The following is a 21,047-nucleotide window of genomic DNA, read 5'->3' as shown; positions in this document are numbered from 1 at the left end:
CACTGTTCTAAAGCCTTTACACATACACACTAGTCCTGGAACAAAGAATCAAGCAGCACATAGATTAGCCTCTCCTCCAGAAATTTCAGCCACACACCATCACCTTTTCCCCAGGAAGTAACTTTGCACCACAGACTCAAGATCAAGATCTCACAGATCAAGTCTTCTTGATGCTTGCAACAAATTCCTCTCAAATGACATTTTAATGACCAAGCCACCCCACAAACATTTCTTCTAAGACTAACAGCTTTCTCTCATGCTAAGAAAAAGAACTTTGAAAAGTTCTTCAGTACTCCAGTACAAGTACTCAAGGGTGATACCTATCATAACAGTTATTTATTTATTTATTTATTCCAAAACTTGCTTTGAATTGTTTTTCCATTTCTCCTTTTGATGCTTTGCTCAATGTATGGCATTTAAATAGCTACAAGGCACAGTGTACCATTCTTTTGTTTGCAAAGCATAGGTGAGATTGATGCATACAGTGCCTAAAAAGTATTGCTATTTCCCATTAGGTCTTGTATTTTAAAAAAATATTCAGTTACACTTCCAATAAGGTTTTCATTTCCTCTGTTGTTGCTCTCTGTGGGTACGTCTAGTCTACAGGCTTTTGTCAACAGAAGTTTTGTCAACAGATACTGTTGACAAAGCTTCTGTCGAGAAAGAGTGTCTAGACTACATCCAGTTCCATCGACAAAGCAAGCTGCTTTGTCAACATAACAGTGTAGATGCAAAGGACAGTGTAGATGCAATAACGCCTTCTGTCGACAGAACTCTGTCATAGAATCATAGAATCATAGAGCTGGAAGAGACCTCAGAAGATCATCAAGTCCAGCCCCCTGCTCTAGGCAGGACCAATCCCAACTAAATCAACCCGGCCAGGGCTTTGTCAAGCTGAGACTTAAACACTTCTAGGGATGGAGATTCCACTCCTTCCCTAGGTAACCCATTCCAGTGCTTCACCACCCTCCTAGTGAAATAGTTTTTCCTAATATCCAACCTGGACCTCTCCCACCACAACTTGAGACCATTGCTCCTTGTTCTGCCTTCTGTCACTACTGAGAACAGCCTTTCTCCATCCTCTTTGGAACCTCCCTTCAGGAAGTTGAAGGGTGCTATCAAATCCCCCCTCACTTTTCACTTCTGCAGACTAAACAGACCCAATTCCCTCAGCCTCTCCTCATAAGTCATATGCTCCAGCCCCCTAATCATTTTGGTTGCCCTCCGCTGGACCCTCTCCAATGCGTCCACATCCTTTTTGAAGTGGGGGGCCCAGAACTGGACACAATACTACAGATGTGGCCTCAAAAGGCGTTATTCCTCATAGAATGAGGTTTACAGCCATTGACAAAACTGCTGAGTTCTGTCAACGTTATGTTGACTGAATTCAGTGGCAGTGTAGACGCAGGTATAGTTTTTTTTACAAAATTCCACTTTTGTCGACAAAACCCTGTAATCTAGACACACCCTGTGAGATAGACGTTATGGTTGCCTGAGAGGTGCTATGTGCTACAACTTGTCTCTGTGCGATTTTCCCTGGGGGAATCTAGACAGGAAGCTTTATGTGTCCCTACCAGGGATCCGCCCCCTCATGACCTCATTCCATAGGCAGCACAAGTGCTCTCATCTTAGCCCTGCAAGTTCTCCTGTTCCCCTATGGGCAAGCAATAGGTACTCACCAAACCCTGATCCCCCTAAGCATCTCTCTGGAGTGTCCCGTCCCTAACTTAGGGTATGTCTACACTACCCCGCTAGTTCGAACTAGCGGGGTAATGTAGGCATACCGCACTTGCAAATGAAGCCCGCGATTTGAATTTCCCTGGCTTCATTTGCATAAGCGGGGAGCCGCCATTTTTAAATCCCCGCTTGTTCGAACCCCGTGTAGCGCAGCTACACGGGGCTCGAACTAGGTAGTTCGGACTAGGATTCCTACCACGAGGTGTACCGGTAGTTCGGAGTAGGAACCTAGTCCGAACTACTTAGTTCGAGCCCCGTGTAGCCGCGCTACACGGGGTTCGAACAAGCGGGGATTTAAAAATGGCGGCACCCCGCTTATGCAAATGAATCCCGGGAAATTCAAATCCCGGGCTTCATTTGCAAGTGCGGTATGCCTACATTACCCTCCTAGTTCGAACTACCCATTCTGAACACTCACAGATACTATACTCACAAAGGAATAGTACATGCCAGCTTGCTAGTTCTATTCAGGATCACCACTGCACTGAACACACAGCACATAGATGTTTTTATAGTGAAAACAAGATCAAGTTAATTATCAAAGAAGAGAAAGTCAAATAATGGAAATAGTATTGGAAACTGATAACAAACAGAAAATAATAACATGCTCGCTAGAACTTAAACTTAACTCACAAGACATTCTGTTATCTCCCCCAGGATAGCTTACCCCATGTCCTTTCCCCAGCATTTTCAAACAATGTGGCTGAGATCCCCACATTTCATAAGATCAAGTCTTCTGGCTTATTTTCCAAGACTGAAGAATTTCAGGGCATCTCTCTCCCCCCTCCCGATACACCAGACTTTTGATCATCATCTGACAACAGCTTCCCCCCACCCATTTATACCTATGCCCATTAATTTTCATTCCCACAAGCTCTTCATTAGTATTTGAATTAGGCTATGTCTATATGTTGCCAGGGATGTGTGTGATGAAGTATGATACAATTTATTTGTGTATGGCTTGTCAATCTGACTAGAAGGTTCCAGGTTTGCCCTCCTTCCCCCAGGTCATGAAAGTTGAGGACTAAGAAGTTCTATTTCTGGAGGTGGATCTGGGGGCCCACAACAGCAGCCATGCTCACAATGAAGATAGTACCAAAGTAAAACAACTTTTATTATAACAGGTATTAAGATGGCAAACAAAACAAAGCATATAGCACTTATTGAACAGGTTGATTCAATCACCCCACAGGGTAGCATTAACAAAATCTAGTTATATAAATTGTGCTTATCTAAGTATACAGATAGGCTACGTCTACACTGCAAGCCTCTTTCAAAAAAGAGCTTCTAGGGTACATTTCACGAGGCATGCCGGAGCGGTCGACAAAGGCTTCCCTTGTCGATCGTGCCACGTCTAGACTGCCACGCTGTGTCGGATCAGCTGATCGTCGGCACAGCGCGGTGGCCATTTTTATTTTAATTAGGCAGGGATTATTTAAATCCCCGCTTCATTGACTATGCCGAGTAAATTATTTTACATGGCTCCGTCGATGGAGCCATCTAATCTAGATGTACCCCTAGACTACAACCAGTATTTTCAAAAAAGCAAGCCGCTTTTTCAAAAGAGAGCACCCAGGCAGTCTGTATGCTCTCTTTCGAAAAAGCACAGTTTGCATTACATAGGGTATGTCTACACATCAAAGTAAATTCAAAATAACAGCCGTTATTTCGAATTAACTTTCCTAGCGTCTACACAGGCAAACCGCTATTTTGAAATAAAATCTAAATAGCGGGGCGCTTATTTCGAATTTGGTAAACCTCATTCTATGAGGAATAATGCCAAATTCGAAATAGCTAATTTGAAATAAGCACTGTGTAGACACTTATTCCAAAATAGGGGGCCTCCATCCCTTCCCAGTTTCTCCAGGGCTATGTCTAGACTGCAAGCCTCTTTCGAAAGAGGCATTTTCGAAAGTATCTTTCGAAAAAGCCTCTTTCGAAAGAGCGCATCTAGACTACAATACGCGGATTGGAAAATCGATTCGCTTTTTCGAAAAAGAGCATCCTGACTGCTGGACGCTCTTTCGAAATTAAAAGCCACCCAGAACTGCTTCTGCCAGGGTATGGGGGCAGCATTTCCTTCCAGGTGCTGCTGCCTGCCCTTTGCAGAGACGTGTGGTTAAAGGGACGCCCCTGAACACTCGTTGCTCTGCTTCTGCAGCTGCCTTTGCTGTCCCTCTAGGAGGTAAGCAAGGCATTGCAGTGCTGGTTTGCAGCAGGTGATTTGTTTGGAGGTTTTTCTGTTTTAGACCCGTTTTTTCGGCATGGAGACAGAGCTGCCCCTGGGCAGGCGATGGCCCCACGCCATCATATTGCAAGTGTTGCTGTATCTGCATGACACAGTCATGAGGCTACTTCCCCATCTGGACCCAGACCAGAGGTACGAAGGGATCGTCCGTCATGCAGCCCCACTGCCCTTGCCTCCAAACTTCTTTGTGGACAGGTGTGTTTGGAGGCTTGACACCAGCTCTGACTGGTGGGACCGGCTCGTTATGCAGCTCTGGGATGACCAAGAGTGGCTACGCAACTTCCGGATGCGAAAGACCACTTTCCAGGAGCTGTGTACCTGGCTCGCCCCTGCTCTGCAACGGCAAGACACCCACCTGCGGCCCGCTATCCCCGTGGAAAAGAGGGTCACCATTGCCCTCTGGAAGCTGGCAACCCCCGACAGATACCGCTCCGTGGGACACCAATTTGGAGTGGGCAGGTCTACTGTTGGATACATCCTGATGGAGGTAAGTCATTGTCTGGGGACAGTCACAGTTTGGGGTGGGAGAAAGGGAGACTGTCAGGAAGGGCAAATGGAGTGTGAGTGGGAGGGAGCTCCTCCACTCACCCTGAATTGTTGGGGGGGGGGAGTTCTGAGGAGGGGATTCCCGGGGTGTTTGAGAGGGAAGGTGGGTGGTGGGTTCTCCTCCTAAGAGATAAGGCATCCCTTCTAACATTTTGTTGTCTGTCTCTTTCTGCAGATGGTGAGGGCCATCAGTTCGGAGCTGCTGAACAGGCTCGTCTGTCTACCAGATCTGGACAGCGTCATGGCCAGCTTTGCTGCCCTTGGCTTCCCAAATTGTGGAGGAGCGCTTGATGGGACACACATTCCAATCCGAGCACCGCCCCATCAAGCAGCCCAATTCATTAACAGAAAGGGCTACTTTTCTATGGTCCTCCAGGCCCTGGTAGACCATCGTGGCCAGTTTTCTGACATTTGTGTTGGGTGGTCAGGGCGGGCACATGATGCCCGCATCTTCAGGAACTCGTACCTCTACCGGAGGCTTCAGGCAGGAACATTTTTCACGCATCACGACTTTGCGGTTGGGGATGTGCACATGCTGGTGTGCATAGTGGCTGATGCCGCCTACCCCCTGATGCCATGGCTGATGAAGCCCTACACTGGCCACCTGGATGCGAGCAAGGAGCAGTTTAATGCTCACCTTAACCGGGCTCGCAACCAGGTGGAATGTGCGTTCAGACATTTAAAAGGCAGATTCCGGTGCTTGCTCACACGCCTAGACATGGGGGAGAGCAACATCCCTGAGGTGGTGGCCGCGTGTTGCGTTCTCCATAACCTGGTGGAGAGGAAAGGGGAGGCCTTCCTACCAGGGTGGGGTACAGGTGCTGATGGTCAGGAGAGGCACTTTGTCCAGCCCCAGACAGCTGCTATCCGCCAGGCTCACCGGTCTGCTGTTTGCATACGGGAGGCCCTACGGGAGCAATTCTCAATTGGAGGCCACTGACTCTACTGAGGGGCTTCTGCCTGGGGACTGGGCCCTGGCCCAATAGAAGCTTCCCTCCACAACCCATCTCCTGACTCTGTTTGGAGAAATAATAAACACCAGGGTTTGTCTCAAAATAATAAGTTCTGTTTTATTTTTTTAAATATCACTCATTGGAAAATAGTATAACTGTTGCAAACATAAAAAAGCTTTTGTTCATTTTGATGTAGAAAATATACTTTCATGCCAAACTATGTACAATAAACATTTTGTTTAACACATTCCTTGTCATTTAACTGGGGTGATGGGGGTGCTTGAAACCTGGAGGGGAGAAGTGGACTTGAAACCTGGAGTGGGGAAGGGGACTTGAAACCTGGAGGGGGGAAGGGGATCAGGTTGCACGGTGCTTGCCTGATCCCAGTCTCCTGCTTGGGCCTCGTGTTCGGGGTCCACCATGGCCACGGGATCGGGTGGTGCGCCTGTCGGTTGGCTGGATAACAGCGGGTAGGTGCTCTTGGGACTGGGAGGCTTGGAGGAGAGGAGGGCCAGGGGGAGAGAGGGGCTGGGGAACTGGGGGGGCTGGGGGAGAGGGAGGTCCAAGGGGGGAAAGGGATGCTGCTGTGGAAGGGGGGTTTGGTGGGGCGGGGTCATGGGGTGCTGGAGGAGCAGGACCAGGAACAGGAGCAGGTAAGCCGCAGACCTCCCTGAGAGTGGCTTTCAGGGACGTGCACTGCTGGACCAGCTCCTCCATCAGCCGGTCATGCCACCGATCCTCTGCCTCCGCCCTCTCTCGCAGGATGGTGTTGAGCTCCTGCATGGCCTCCACATGCTGCCTCAGGATGTCCGCATACACACGCCTGTGTCTGCGGCTCCCATGTCCCCGAGATGGAGGTGGGGCTGGGGTGCTGCGGCCCTCTTGCATGGCTGGTCCGGCTGTGGAGGAAAAGAGGAAGATACAATCAGTCATAAAAAACTGGACTATGTAGCACTTAACATACTAACAGGATGGTTTATTAGGGGATGAGCTTTCGTGGACCAGACCCACTTCCTCAGATCAGAGTAACACGGCTACATTTCTATCACAATCAGTCATGTGTGCAACAGCTGTCCAAAAGGGCATGCCCTCTCCTTGAGACAGGGGAATCAGACATTCTGAATGTAACACCGTGTGTGACCTGGGCATCAGCCTGAGCATTACAGGTTTCCCTTGTGCATCACCCACTGTGCACCCACCTCCCCCCCCCCCCGGGTGTTACACAACCTCACTGCACTCACCTGCTGCTTCATCTCCAGCATCAGATGACACCTGGGAGGCCTCTGGGGTCTGTGTGACTGGCTCCAGGGTGAGGGTCGCCGTCTCCTCACTGTCCTCCTCTGGCACCATGTCCCCGTCTCCAGACTGCTCTGGGTCCTGCTCTGGCGCGTCCACCACAGGGTCCACCAAGCCTGACTGCACGAGACGCCGTGGTGTGCGTGCTTCACCACCACCCAGGATCTGGTCCAGCTCAGTATAATACGGGCAGGAGTGGGGGGCTGCCCCAGAAAGGGAGCTATCCTCCCTGGCCTTCACATACCCTTGGCACAGCTCCTTAACTTTGGAGCACACCTGGTCCTGGGTGCGGGGGTAGTGTCCTTTCTGGGCCAGGGCCTCTGCCATGAGGCCATAAATGTCCGCATTTCGCCGCCTGCTTTTTAGGGCTTTTAAGGCCTCCTCTTCTCCCCAGAGCTCGAGAAGGGTCTTGAGCTCTGGCCCAGACCATGACGGTGCCCGGCGTTTGGAGCCCCTGGTTGGGTCCCCAGAAGGCTCTCTAGAAGGTCCAGGAGGGTCTTGGGGCTGGGACATGCTGCACTTAACCAGCCGTGTGCTCCGGCTGCTTTGCTGCCACAAGTGGCTGTGAGGGTGCCTGTCCCTTTAAGAAATGGCTGCAGACAGGAACCAGAGACATGCAAGGCATGCCCCAGATTGTCCACCAGGGCTTCTTCCTGGAGGCCATTATTTTTGAAAAAATGGCCTCCCCGCATCCACACTCACTTATTTTCGACGGATCTCCGTCGAAAAAGGCGTTCTTCCTCGTGCAATGAGGTTTACCGCCGTCGAAAGAAAAGCTGCGTTCTTTCGATTTAATTGAGAAAGAACGCGGCTGCAGTCTAGACGCAGGTGAAGTTTTTTCGAAAAAACCCCTGAGTCTGGACACAGCCCTGGTGGCCACTCTGGGCCAAACCAGGAAAACTCTTCTCCTTTCCCCCAGTCCCAGAGTCCTTAAAGGGGTAGACTCTGGCCACACTGTATGCCAGAGCCAGGCCTGCCAGTAGTCACTGCCCCTCACCCAGGGTATATCTAGACTTTACAACGTAAAGTAAAGGCTTGAATGTGAAAAGAGAAAAATGTCTAATGAGGAAGAATATTTTCCTGATAAGGAAGAAGAGAGCCCATAGCTTTTCATGAGTCTTTTTGCATCACTAACACCCAATCCTTATTGGCATAAACAGATTTCCACACCCTGAGATTTTGTGGCTCCACATACTTGATTAGATGGTGATATTGGGACATCTTTTGAATATTCATAAATAAAATAATCCGATGCACTTCTTGGACTCATTCCCTGGTCATGGGAAAAGTGGGAACTTATGGTTAATTGCAAGGTTTCTGTTTCCTTGATCCGAATGGCAGTTTAACTGAGCTTTACATTTTGGGACCTATTTTAGCTCTCATGAGGTGTTACGTCACCTCCCACCACTCTTATCTGGCCATTATATGTGTTCTGACCCATGAAGATTTTGTCACAAGCCTTTTACAATCACTAAAAAAGATCTGAAAAGATTTAAATTTAACTTCTAAAAGGTATTGACCCTTATTCACACTCTACTACTGCTAAAGCCAACCTCATGTAGGGTAGATCTTGCATGCCCTGCATTTCTGGCATTACTGTTAGAATACAGAAAAAGAATAGGATAGGATAGGAAACGATATAGCTTGTCAGGCTACATATACTAGCACTTCTGTTGGTATAACTTAGTTGCTTAAGAATATAAAGAAAACATGCCCTGAACAAGTTACTGAAGTTACACTAAGAGAAGCACTGGTGGGGACCAGCACTATGTCCGTGGGAGATGCTGTCTTGTCAATATAGCTAGTGCTGCTTCTGGGAGGGTAGTTTAGTTATGTTGATGGCAGAGCTCTCTTCTGTCAGCATAGAGCGGTTACACAGGAGATCATACAGAGGCACAGCTGAATCACTAGAGGGGTGCTTCTGTAAGGTCCGTGGTGTCTTTAGCATGCTATTAGATTTATATTGTAAGCCATACAATACACAGCTGTCTACACTGGCCGCTTGAATTTGCGCAAGAGCACTGACGTTCTAATGTAAGAATTCAGTGCTTCTTGCGCAAATACTTTGACACTCCCACTCAGGGATAAGCCCTCTTGCGCAAGAATACTTGCACAAGCTGGCCAATGTAGACAGGCACCTTAATTTTTTGTGCAAGAAAGCCTGATGGCTAAAGTGGCCATCAGAGCTTTCTTGCGCAAAAGCGCGTCTATACTGGGTATGGATGCTTTTGCGCAAAAGCACTTTTTGCGCAAAAACATCCATGCCAATCTAGATGCTCTTTTGCAGAAATACTTTTAACGGAAAAACTTTTCCGTTAAAAGTATTTCCGCAAAATCATGCCAGTCTACACGCAGCCATCGGTTAGCTGATGAGATAAGTGTCTCCCACACCTCCTGTCTAGAAAAGCAGTGGTTCTCTAAGTGTGGTCCATGGACCACTAGTGGTCCACAACCATCTTGCAGGTGGGCTGTGGGCTCAGGGCTTGCCCCCCTGTAGTAGGGAGCCTGTGCTGGTATTCCAGCCCTGTCTTCTATGAGGATGAAACGCTAATGCCAGTTTCTTGCTGGGGGTGGAGGTGGGGAAGAGGGAGGAGCGGGGGGAAAGACGTGCAGGCTGGATCCAGCTTGTGGGGTAAGGAAGCGGCTCTACACATTGCCTCTTCACTTCCCCTCAACTGGGGGAATGGCAGCACAGAAAACCACTCACCTGGAGGCTTTCACCACTGCTCCCATTGATCGAATCACAGCCAATGGGAACAGCGGGGGATGATGACTGGGAGGAGTGAGAGGCACAGAGCCAGGTAAGCATCCCCTTCAGGCCCAGACCCCACACCACCATCACCCTCCTGCACCCTTCTCCAGCTGTCATCCCACACCCTCACCATGCTCCTGTACCCTCCCTCCCAGACTCCCCCACCCTCAGCCCACTCCTGCACCCTACCTCCTGGCTGGACCCCACACTCCCATTCTCTCCTGCACCCATTTTATCATCATGGGTGATTGGTTGGTGGTCTGCGTAAAGGTCTGTGTTGAGTGGTGTGAGTCACAGGCCAAAAAGTTTGAGAACCACTGGTCTAAGGGCATACTACCTTGGAATAATCAGCCTCAATCTCTAAGGGTATGTCTACACTACAAAGTTAGTTCGAACTAACGGACGTTAGTTCGAACTAACTTTAATAGGCGCTACACTAGCGCTCCGCTAGTTCGAATTTGAATCGAACTAGCGGAGCGCTTAGTTCGAACTAGGTAAACCTCATTTTACGAGGATTAAGCCTAGTTCGAACTAGCTAGTTCAAATTAAGGGGTGTGTAGACACTTAATTCGAACTAGTGGGAGGCTAGCCCTCCCCAGGTTTCCCTGGTGGCCACTCTGGCCAACACCAAGGAAACTCTATGCCCCCTTCCCGGCCCCGGACCCCTTAAAGGGGCACGGGCTGGCTACGGTGCCCGTGCCAGGTGCAAGCCTGCCAGCACCCAGCCAGCAGACCCTGCACCTGGCACGGCTCGAGCCACCCACCCGATGTCCCCCACCCCCTCTTCCCGGGACCAGGCTGGCGGCTCCCGGGAGCTTGCCCTGGACCGCAAGAGGCAGGCACCTGCTTGGGCTAGTGCGGACATCGTGGACCTCGTCCACGATCTCCGCACTAGGCACAAGAAAGTGGCCGTCTAGGGCAGGAGAGCTGCCAGCCTGGCCACCCAGGAGCAGGTGTGCATGAAAATCAAGGGGGTCCACTGAGACCCCCGACCCTGAGCCCTGAGCTTACAATGGCCGTCCTGGGTCAGACCAAAGATCCATCTAGCCCAGTAGCCTGTCTGCCGACAGCGGCCAACCCTAGGGACCCTGGAGGGGATGGACCGAAGACAGTGACCAAGCCATTTGTCTCGTGCCATCCCTCTCCAGCCTTCCACAAACTTTGGGCAGGGACACCACTCCTACCCCCTGGCTAAGACTACTCCATGGACCCAACCTCCATGACTTGATCTCACTTCCCTTTAAACTCTGTTCTAGTTGTAGCCTTCACAGCCTCCTGCAGCAAGGAGTTCCGCAGGTTAACTATTTGCTTTGTGAAGAACAACTTTCTCTTACTAGTTTGAAGCCTGCTACCCATTCCTTTCCTTTGGTGTCCTCTAGTCCTTCTTTATGGGAACTCATGAAGAACTTTTCTGAATGCACCCTCTCCACCCAACCCCTGCTTTTAGAGACCTCTATTCTGTCCCCGCTCCATCTCCTCTTTTCTAAGCTGAACAGTCCCAGTCTCTGTAGCCTCTCTTCATCTGGGACCTGTTCCCAACCCCTGATCATGTTAGTTGCCCTCCCCTCTCCCAGCCTTTCTCTTCCCCTCTCCCACCTCCTTTTCCCAGTCTCCCCCAGTTTTGTTCAATAAAGACAGAGTCAATGTTGGAAGAAACGTTATCTTTATTTTGTACATCAAGAAGAAGGGGGGCTAGGGAAGGGTAAGTGGAAGGAGGTGAAGGAGGAATGGGGTACGAGCCCCCGATGGGGAGGACTGGGCTGGCTCTGCGGGCTTCTGGGGGTGGAAGCTCTCCTGCAGCCCCCCAATTGCCCTGTCTCCCCAGATGGCAGCCTGCGGCAAGTGCAGCCGGGCTGATGGCCGAGTGGTGTGATGTGCCCAGTGTGGGTACTCCGGGCACTCCAAGCCAGAACTTCTTTGCAAGCGGGGCACCCCTTAGAACTGTGTGTCCGGGGTGGGGGTCGGGACCCTTTAAGCGCAGCCCTCGGCTAGCCTGAGACAGCATCTCCATGCTCTAAGTCCTCCTCTTATGCCCTGCCGGCACTGCTTCCGGCCATCCTTAAGCCCTGTTCAGAGTCCACTCAATGTGGACTTGCTAGTTCGAATTAGCAAAACGCTAATTCAAACTAGTTTTTAGTTCTAGACGCGTTAGTTCGAATTAGCTTAGTTCGAATTAACTAATTCGAACTAAGTTAGTTCGAACTAGCGCTGTAGTGTAGACGTACCCTAAGGGCTTAACATATAACTTAATGTGTAATATGTATATATGAAGTTATGATGTTAAGGCCTTGTAGACAGAGGCTGATTATGTGTTATAATCTTACATATTATCCTCCCATGCATCCTGCAGTGATTATGGTGACCATTATATCACTGGCTTTTGTTAGAGATCTCACATGACACTTTTTGTAGCACTAATATATAAACACGAGACTCGAGGATCATTGCAGCCTCGTGCCATCTCCCATATAGCATAAAGAGGTTTTTGGGTCAACTGTTGCTGTGTATCACATTGTTTATCATAATAACCTAATGTGATTTTTTTTCATTAATATTTAGTATTTCAACAAACTACAGTAATAAACTGTAAAAAAGATTGTCAAATTATTATTCATTTTAAAATATAGTTGTATATGGACTTCATAAATATAAGAAACAATCAAATGTTGGACCTTCCACACATGACCGTATCATTTATATTTTACAAGTGTGCATGTGATAGAGAATGGGATATAGACAGACATTGGAGGTTTAATCATTTTATTACAGTGCATTTTTTTACATGATATTTACATATGCTTTGGCCAAGCTTGTACCTAAATCTCAGATTTGTGTGACAAAGGGAATGAGAAGTGTTTTAATATACTGGCTATTATTCATATTTCTGTCATTGCCCTCTTTTGGATGGAGTACAACATCTCAGATCTCTCAAGTTGAGGTGGGAGAGGTCCAGGTTGGATATTAGGAAAAACTATTTCACTAGGAGAGTGGTGAAGCACTGGAATAGGTTACCTAGGGAAGTAGTGGAGTCTCCATCCCTAGAGATTTTTAAGTCTCAGCTTGACAAAGCCCTGGCTGGGTTGATTTAGTTGGGATTGGTCCTGCCTAGGGCAGGGGGCTGGACTTGATGACCTTCTGAGGTCTCTTCCAGCTCTATGGTTCTATGATTCATCCATTTCTGAAGATTCATTATCTTGCTTCAAAATGCTGACCTAAAAATACATTTAAAGGCCTAAAACCACTGCTGTATGAACTCAGAAGTCAAGAAATTTAGAATTCGGGGAATTTTAAGAACCTGGCATCTCTCCTATTGCATAGTCACCTTAGACATCATTAATTATTTAGCTAAATGATTGTCTAATATCACATGGCTGAACATAACTACTTGCAAAATTTTACAGGTATTAATTAAAAGTGAAGATACAGAATTGGGACAGACTGTGGGTGATGATGAAAAATGTATTGTTTGTTATGAATTGATGCTGAAATAGATATTATTAATAATGTTTTCTTGACTCTCCTTTAGAGCTTGTAGTCTAAATTAGATCATGAATTCAACAAAAATGACAAGCCATATTGTGCAGAGGTAGAGAAGGTAAGAAATCAGAGAGCACAAGGAGTAGAGGGCTCACTGCGTTGATTAATTTTACAGGTTTCTGACTGGTTCCTAGGTTTGGTAATTCCCAGGAGCACCCCTAAAGTACCTTTGTAAAGATAGGCACAACAACAACATTTATTTCTCTCCATCCCTCAATATAATAGCTGTTTTATTATACATAAGCAATTTTATTCTTAAAGTTCCTTTCAAAATTTTGTATGATAGACTCCTAGGGTATGTCTACACTACCCTCCTATTTCGAAATAGGAGGGTAATGTAGGCATACCGCAATTGCAAATGAAGCCTGGGATTTGAATTTCCCAGGCTTCATTTGCATAAGCCGGGTGCCGCCATTTTTAAATCCCGGCTGGTTCGAACCCCGTGCCGCACAGCTACACGCGGCACGAACTAGGTAGGCATTCCACGAGGAGTAACGGTAGTTCGTGCCGCGTGTAGCCGTGCGGCACGGGGTTCGAACCAGCCGGGATTTAAAAATGGCGGCACTCGGCGTATGCAAATTGCGGTATGCCTACATTACCCCGCTAATTCGAACTAGCGGGGTAGTGTAGACATACCCCTACTGACTTCACTGGCAACCTGTTGCTATTTATTAATTTGTTTTCTTCTGTACCTTCCCTTTTGACATTGAATTGTGGCATCGTTAGGATAGAGTAGGTGTCATCTAACAATGAAGCTATAGACTTGATGTAACCACTTCCTATTCCAAGGCTATGTCTACACAGCAGCATTATTTTGGAATAACTTATGCTATTCCAAAATAACATAGTCTGCATCTACACACAAGCAATTATTTAGACATAATGTAGAAATAATGTTGAGCTGGAGGACTTCTTACTCCGACTCCTGTAACCCTCATTGTATGAGGAGGAAGGGAAGTTGGGGGAAGAGTACTCTATTTTGAAATAACTGCTGTGTAGACGGCACCAAAAGTTGAAATAAACTATTTTGACTTAAGCTACACAATTAGCTAGTTTAGCTCTGCTGTGTAGATGTGCCCCAACTGACCTGGATGTAGCACATGTCCCTATGCTGAAGCACAGGGGTAGGACATATAAAAAAGTGCATCTCTATGGGGATTGAGGGGCTACGTCTAGACTCCATCCCTTTTTCGGAAAAGGGATGTAAATTAGACGTATCACAATTGCTAATGAAGCGGGGATTTAAATCTCCCGTGTTTCATTAGCATAAAAATGGCTGCCGCTTTTTTTCGGCAAGGAGCTTTGCCGGAGAAAAGCGCCAGTCTAAACGCTGATGTTTCGGGAAATAAAGCCTTTTCTGAAAGATCCCTTATCCCTCTTGAAATAAGGGATAAGAGATCTTTTGTAAAAGGCTTTATTTTCTGAAAGATCAGCATCTAGACTGGTGCTTTTCTCTGGCAAAGCTTCGTGCCAGAAAAAAGCGGCAGCCATTTTTATGCTAATGAAGCATGGGAGATTTAAATCCCCGCTTCATTAGCAATTGCGATACATCTAATTTACATCCCTTTTACGAAAAAGGGATGTAGTCTAGACGTAGCCAGGGTGTATTGTGGTTTTAAGGAAGTGTGGTGTGAGCAATTGCTGAAACATGGAATTGTATTAATTTGTAACAAATATAATGGCATTTCAAAAAAATATATAACAGCATTTAGGTTAATAATGTATCATGTATCTTTTGAAATGGCCAGTAAAGTGTCACTAAACACTACATCTTTGACCTGGCAGACCAAAGGGTGTGGACTTGGTTTTCCTGTTTTTGACAAATGCCTAATACATCTTCAGTGTTACCATAATAACAATAAAAGTAGACAGATATTTCTCTACTGCTATCATGATGAAATGGTCTGGCTTTGTCCATTCAGGAACACGGCATGACAGTAAAAGACCACTTTGACCCTATTCCTGGACAGCTTCTGAAGAAGGAGGCAGCAAAAAGGGTTCTGCTCTTCAGATGGTGTCTCAAGTTGAACACCCCAAAATTGAGGCACCTCAGCTTGGTACTTATATTTCATATCTTAACTAAAGCCTATTTCCAGGTCTTCCTGTCCAAGGCACAATAGCTTTTAGGAGAACTTAAAGGAAAGAGAGAATCTGTGGGGGGTGTGATATTTGCTACCTTGCTCCAATTGGGGACCACTGTGCCTTCAACAGCAACTGGCCTACCTCAGTCCCTCTGCAAAGCTTTGTTTTTGTAGGTGAGGTTTGTGATTTGGTGCAGCCCAGCTGAATGTGACTAACTAGTAGGGGGCATGGTGAGCCTCTGATGCCTTTGTGCTGGGGTCTGGATGTGGACATTCTTCAAGCTGTGTGCCAGATGCAGCAAATTCTTCTGCCCCATTTGCCCTTGTGCCTTTGTATTGTAGGGCAAACATATGTTCTTTTGAGTTTCCTGTAATATTTGGGGTCACTGACAGGATGTGCCCCTTCCCAATGACACAGGCTGGGTGTGGCCTAACTCTCCTGCTTTGAAATGGTGGGCAGCCCTGGTGCCTGTCATAGGCATGACTAATGGGGCCTTTCCACTCAAGTTGCAGACTAGGTGTCTCTGTGTCAGCCTGGATGTGACTTGTGCTACTGACTCGAGCAGCACAAATGACCCTGATGCTCCTGAATGTGACACCTTCCCCGGTCCCTTTTGCCCTCCCCCCTCACCCCCCAGTCCCTAGCGCCAGGGCCTGGCAGGGATAGCTACCGCCCCCTCCCGCCGCCCCCCGTGAGTGTGTCTCGGGGAGGGGCTGCCTCTCTCGCTGAAGATGCGCGGGGCTGGGCTGCAGGGAGGCGGGGAGATGTCAGTGCCAGGGGCGAGGAGGAGGAGGGAAGCGGCGGTGCCCGGGAGGAGCTTGGCCAGCGCGAGGCAGCGCATTTCCCCAGCCGCAGCAGCAGCGATCACGCTGCAGAGAGGGGCACCACCACACAGCGCAGCGGCAGCAGCCATTGGGGAGTCAACCTGCCGGGGAGCGCCGGGCTCTGTCCACCTCCTCCCAGCTGCCCTGGCCGGGGAGCGCTGCGCCGAACCGCTCCACAGCTGCCCGGGAGCCCAGCAAGGTAAAGCCTGTGCAGGGAGGCGCGTGTCTCTGGGGGTACCACCCGCAGCGTCACCTGCCCGAGCCTGGTGCTCTGAGGTGGGGAAGGACGCGCCCGGGATGCCGAGTGTAAAAGCTGGCAGGGGGCAGGGGGCCGAGAAACGCTCTCTCTTTGCTCGGCTTTTCTAGCACTGGAGAAAGCAGCCAGCCTGCATGGAAAAGGGCGGGGAAGACAGGCACTGAAAACGCCCCCCCCCCCCCATAGGAAACAGCTCGGGACCGCTCTGCGGTTCCTGACAGGATGCAAAGTGCTCTGGTGACCGCAGCTGAGTGACGCTCTCCTAAATCGGAGGGTCCTCGCTCCGTCTGGACAAAGCCCGGCACCTTTCAAACTAGAGAGACCAGACCTGCTAGCGGGGGGATGCACTAGCTGGCCTCCCAGAGCGTTTCACCAGCCCTCTCGCCTGTCTCCCTGGTCTCGTCCCAGTTTACAGCCATGCCCATTCCTATTAGTGCATCGTCAGAGCAGGTGCCTCCTACTAGGCGGGGTGGGGTGGAGAGGAGAGGAGAGGCTATGGTGCTTGGTTTGCGTGTCAGCTCTGAAGAGGTTAAATCAAAGCCGGTTCCTGTGTTTAATTTCCTGTTTAATAAAAGCAACCACGGACTTACTTAAATCCACCTCGGCCTGCAGAATTAATATTCAATCTTCCCTTATCGCTAGTTTCACAGCAGGGTTAATAAAGGATGGACTGAGAGGCCATTTTCCTATGATTAGTGAGTTTAAATCAATTTCTCAATAAAATGCTTTTATAGCTATGTCCATCCTCTGCCCGGAATTCCCTAAGATCAGCAGTGATAGAAATGTAGCCCTGTTAGTCTGGTGTAGCTGAAGATCAGTAGGCACCATATATATTATTGATTGGAAAAGCATAGATATAACAAATGTGCCATGCAGTAATACTCTATCCAGAACCCTCTCAAAAGACAAGAAACCCACACTTTTAAATTATCTCAGGCCTTGCCCTGGTATGAAAGCCATTTTTTCCCTGTGCCTTGGATTCACTTTCATTTACCAGTATCACTTTTAAGATCCAGTGTGGAAAACCAGACTGAAGTAGCATATGATTGGTTAATATTAATACAGAGTCAAGATCTTCTACCTTCAATACTTTATGGCCTATAGAATCTAAACAGATCAAAATATTGTAACCTAATGCATACTAGGGATGTAGTGGAAAGGCCTGACATGTTCTAGGCTTTGGACACTTGCACCTAGTAATTTATCTTGACGATCTTTTTCTTAGATTTCCTTTACATGTGAGGAAACAAAATGACCTAGAGAACAGGCTCAACTTTTCTATAGTGCAATTCACCCTTTGTCAGGGGTGAAAATGTTACCAATGCTACTGGATGGATTTCTGTCATTGTTATTCACCTGTTTCTAACATGCCACCTTTTTAAGAAAATGGGATATGCTCCTTCCAGAGGCGGCACCTTCCAAATCTTACTTACTCACTTTTAATTGCCCTTTCATGCTCAGAAGTCCAAACAGGAACACCTTTCACCCTGCCCCCAAAATCCTCAACGGGGAGCAATAAAGCTCAGTGCTGTTCCTCTGAGCCTGAGCAAGAGTGGGTTACTCAATCACAATTTGGAGTGTCAGCTCCCCCAAGGGCTGAAATTCTGCCTCGGGGAGCATCTGCTGTGCTCCCAAGGGAACAAGCTCATACCCAGATCCAGCATGTTACCCCTGGATCATGGGGGCTGTCCTCACTGCATACATTTTTCACCATTTAAAAAGCCAAACTTCTCAGTGGAGTTCTACCTCTGTGACACATTCCCTTCCACTTCCCTTCAACCCACAAAAGTGTCCCAGGAGGGCTCTGTGGAGTGTAGAGAGACGCACACGGTGGGACCAGCTGCTTTCCTGTGGACTCTACTGCACATAAAGAGTAGTAGACACCAACACAAGTTAATATAGCCTGAATCTGAATTACCTTTCCTGCTTTCCTCCCCAAACTGTGAGAACCTGCTTTCTAAGGACAGCTGCAGTAGAGAGAGACCCAGGAAGAGGCGGGGTTACAATGGCTGTGGGAAAATGGTAGCTGGGTGGTAAAAGTGTAGGTGCACTCAAGCTTGTGTAGATCTTCATGATACGACTGACCTTAGAAGTAGATGCTGATATTTGAGGTATCAGCATTGAGTATGTTGAGGAAATACCCTCGACATGAATGGAGCAGGTCACACTTGTCAGATCTATTGTTTCAGGCTCTCTGCTAATGCAGTCAGGCTGGCACTTCTTTTACATTTTCAAGGGTTTCTTTGCAAACACCGAGAGATGGGACTGTGGAGGGAAACTTAGCCAAGGTCTGCACTAGGAGTCAGAGGTGACATGTGGGGTGAACAGATGGGGTCACTTGCCCCTCCAGATTTCTGCCTTCCATTTGGCCTTGCTACCTGAAGGGCTGTTGTAGCAGGGCAGATTCCACTCAGGCACCTGCCACCTCTAGGTGCAGGCGGGTTCAGCCCACTTGACTCCTAACAACTCAGTGCCTTCCCTTCTCTGTGTTCTCTAGTGGAACATGAAGCAGCTGGTCAAATGGGACTGTAGCCCACACTGAGCTTCCCTCCTCCTCACCTTGTCCCAGGCTGGGCACTCTTCTAACGATGCTCCCAGGCTCTCACTCTCAAGCAAAACAGCTTCCAATCACAGCCTCACTCTCCTCCCACAGTCAGTTCACATCCAGGCAGCCTGTGGCATGGGCCTTCTCATCTGTGAACGCTCTGCTCCAACTGCCAGCGACAGTCCAGCTGAAGTCAGCAGCCAAGTTCCCCATGTCTCCCTGCCTCCCAGAGATGACATATGAGATAGTTTTGTCATGCACCCCCACCCATGAAAAGGTACACATCATGTCTCTAGGAATGCTTTTTCTGTTATAGGTATGCTGGTAAGCAGTGTTAGTTTGAATGCAGCTTATACTGGCAAAGAGGGCTTTGGCCAGCTTAGCTTTTTCCAGTCTCCCCATCCATCCAAATCATGGTTTGGCTTGTATAAACTACATCTACACTAAGGGCTTTTGCTGGCTGTTGAGGGCCCACAGCTCTTCAACCACTTACTGGCTATGCTAACAGAGCTATGCTAACAGAAATTTGTACCATAGACATTCCCTTGCTTTAAAAACAAATACATACAAATAAAAACAAATCAAAGAGTCTGAAAAACAAGATGGCATCCCAAGGGAGGTGCTGATATGCCATTCTAGCCCTAAGTCCTGTATATGAGAAATATCTCCCTACTGCTATTTGAAATGTACCTCATTTTGCCATACATCAGCTCATGTTCATTCATTCTACCATGACTCCTGAATTCTTTTCAGTCATTGCTTTCCAGGTCATAGTTCCCCAGAGTGACCTATGAGCTTTATTCCTAGATGTATGAACTTGCATTTGGCTATATTAAAAACATATGTTGTGTGATTACCCAGAAATCCAGCAGTGTTATTTTGGAATAACTGACATTATTCCAAAATAACATAGTGCGCGTCTACACTACAAGCCTTTATTTTGAAATAATGTCGAGCTGAAGGACTTTTTACTCCCACTCATGGTAACCCTAATTTCATGAGGAGTGAGGGAAGTTGAAGGAAGAGTGTTCTTCCTTCAACTTCTTGCTGTGTATACAGCGCCAAAAGCTGAATTAAACTATTTTGACATAAGCTACGCAATTGATGTAGTGAAGTTGCGTACCTTAATTTGACTGTAGTCCTGCTGTATAAATATACCCTAAATGACCTGTCTTCATTATCTATCACTCTAGTAATCTTTGTGCAAAATTTATCAGCAATGATATTATATTTCTTCCCAACCATTGATAAAAACAGTTCCTAATAATGGGCTGAGAACAGATCCCTATAGAACACTACTTCAAACTTCCATTAGTTGATGATTCTCCATTAACAATTATATAATGGGAACTATAAGGCAGTTTTAACAATAGTAAGTGCATGAGAAGCTTTTTGTTTTGATAATATACATGAAACTTGCTATAAAATGCTTGGCCACAGTAAACATTACAATAACAGAGAGTGGGAAAGTGTCATTGTTTGGAATAATAATGTTTAAGTTATTGCAGTGACTAAGGATATAGGACCAAGTCCTGCTCTTACTGATGACAATAAGAGATTCTCACTGACTTCAATGAGGGTACAGCCAGCTATGCAGAAGATTTGAAAACATAGGCCTGATCCAAACCTCATTGAAATTAATAGGATTCTTTCCACTGATTTAATGGGCTGTGGATCAGGCCCAGTGTAACAGCTGTGCTCTGCCCTACATACATATAATTGCATTATCTGATGAATAATCAATGTTCAGATGACTCTTGTGAGTCCCAGCCGTAAATCACAGTGCAAATGTACCTTTGCCCTCTTTCAATGTTTTATACTGTCCTGCTCCTGCATATTGGCTCCAAGGGCCTGGAGAGAATCATCTGCTTCTTCCTGAAATATAATCCATCCCTGGAGTGGCTCCATGCCACTTCTTGCCTCTGTACTGTCTAAATGCCCCACTTTGACTTGTAGACTAATGAATGTGTAAGTTAATGGAGTGTGTGGTTCCATTCAGGATCACTCTCTAGTAAACAATTATCCAGGGAAATTTTTAGGAGCACTGCTTTGCATTTTTCAATCCTCCTTCCCAGGCACGCCAACAAGGGGGCAGATGCCCAGGAATGGGTGAATCAAAGGGTTCTGGGATGCCCATCCACTACTGTTGTTATGGCAGCAGTGGCGGCAGCTGGAGGCCCGGGCACTCATCACGGCTCTAGGAGGAAAGGAGGACTCAGCACCGTAGCCTGGATAACACTGAGGGCTGGCTGCCTCAGCCCCTGCCCCTTA

At 47.6% G+C, this 21,047-nt stretch overlaps 1 protein-coding gene across 2 annotated transcripts in view; it reads left to right on the top strand.

The window, feature by feature from the left end:
- Window positions 1–15,940: 15,940 nt before the first annotated feature.
- The window catches only part of DYNC1I1 (dynein cytoplasmic 1 intermediate chain 1), a 281,312-nt gene continuing 276,205 nt past the window's right edge, over window positions 15,941–21,047 (top strand). For both annotated transcript variants that reach the window (XM_006114494.4, XM_006114493.4), the window contains exon 1: window positions 15,941–16,174. The gene's annotated coding sequence lies outside the window, so the exon portion shown is untranslated. The remainder of the gene's footprint in view (window positions 16,175–21,047) is intronic.

This window comes from Pelodiscus sinensis, chromosome 2 (genome assembly GCF_052426305.1).
Source record: "Pelodiscus sinensis isolate ZL-2025 chromosome 2, ASM5242630v1, whole genome shotgun sequence".
Taxonomy (NCBI): Eukaryota; Metazoa; Chordata; order Testudines; family Trionychidae; genus Pelodiscus; species Pelodiscus sinensis.
This window is presented reverse-complemented; position numbering and strand designations above follow the sequence as displayed.